Source organism: Crocuta crocuta, unplaced genomic scaffold (genome assembly GCF_008692635.1).
Source record: "Crocuta crocuta isolate KB4526 unplaced genomic scaffold, BGI_CrCroc_1.0 scaffold978, whole genome shotgun sequence".
Lineage (NCBI taxonomy): Eukaryota > Metazoa > Chordata > Mammalia > Carnivora > Hyaenidae > Crocuta > Crocuta crocuta.
Genome location: NW_027530876.1, coordinates 311,111 through 312,232, shown reverse-complemented (window position 1 = coordinate 312,232; position 1,122 = coordinate 311,111).

The following is a 1,122-nucleotide window of genomic DNA, read 5'->3' as shown; positions in this document are numbered from 1 at the left end:
CTCGTGTATCACATTCTGGCTAATAATAATAGCGTTCGAGCCTCAGTGCCTGGAAGGGGTGGAGCCACGACGTAGGGGGAGGGCCTGAGAGGGGGCCTTGTCGCCAGGCCCACTTCGCTTTCTTCTGCACCAAAGGCCATGAGCATCTCCACCAAGGACCTCGTTTTGTCCTTACACGAGTCTGGGAGTCAGAAGGGGTATAGCTAGGGAGACCGAGGCACTGGTTTCCTGGTGTCACACAACGATGTGGTGGCAGAGCGCCACCGGGTTCAGAAGCCCCAACTGCGTGAGAACAAGGAGACTCAGTGGGTTCTCCGCCTGGCTCACTGCTGTGGGGAGGAGGAGGCAGGGAGGAGCACACAGAGGGCTCCCACCTGAGTCACGGGTGAGTCCCCCCCCACCCCATGGAATGGGGCACAAGGCATGCTGAGGACCAGCTTCTGGCAGTGTCTCCCCGTGCCTCTGCTCAGGGAGATCAGAGTGAGGCCAGGCCAGGCTGGGGCGACATCAAGTGGCAGGCGGGCAGGACCGGGATGCCAGCAGCTCCCAGGATAAGGGGGCAGCCAAGGGAGGCCTGGCGGCCTGGCTCCTGTCTGTAGCGGTGCTGAGTGCCCATGAGTCATTTCCTGGAAAAGAGAGGAGAGGGGCAGCTCCGTCTCTGGTGCCTCAGTTTCCTCATCTGCACAGCGGGTGGGGATAGGGAAAGACCTCCTGGTCTCCTGGGGCCCTCTGGGACTAGCCTCCCTGCAGTTCCAACCCAGGAGGCTGGGCCCCAGCAGAGCCTCGCTGCTGGCAGCCCTGCCTTGTCCTTGACCCCTTCCAGCCTCAGCGGACTCTCGCTCGCACAGCCGCCTCTCTGCCCTGGCCCCTGGGCCTTGCTCCGCTGTAGCTCGTGGCAGGTGCGTCCAGCAGGCGGGCCCAGGAAGCCCCAGAGCCAGGCTGACTTTCTCCTCCCCTTCAGCGTCAGGGCTCCGAGGGCCAGTGTGGAGCCAAAGGGCCAAAGCACCAGCGCACGGCTGAGCAAACCGGGCTGCTGCGCCCTGCGCTTCTCTGACGGCCGCGCTGGCAGCTGTTGTGACGTTAGGGGGCCTTTGCGACGAAAGCGGCGGCGTATGCTGCAAA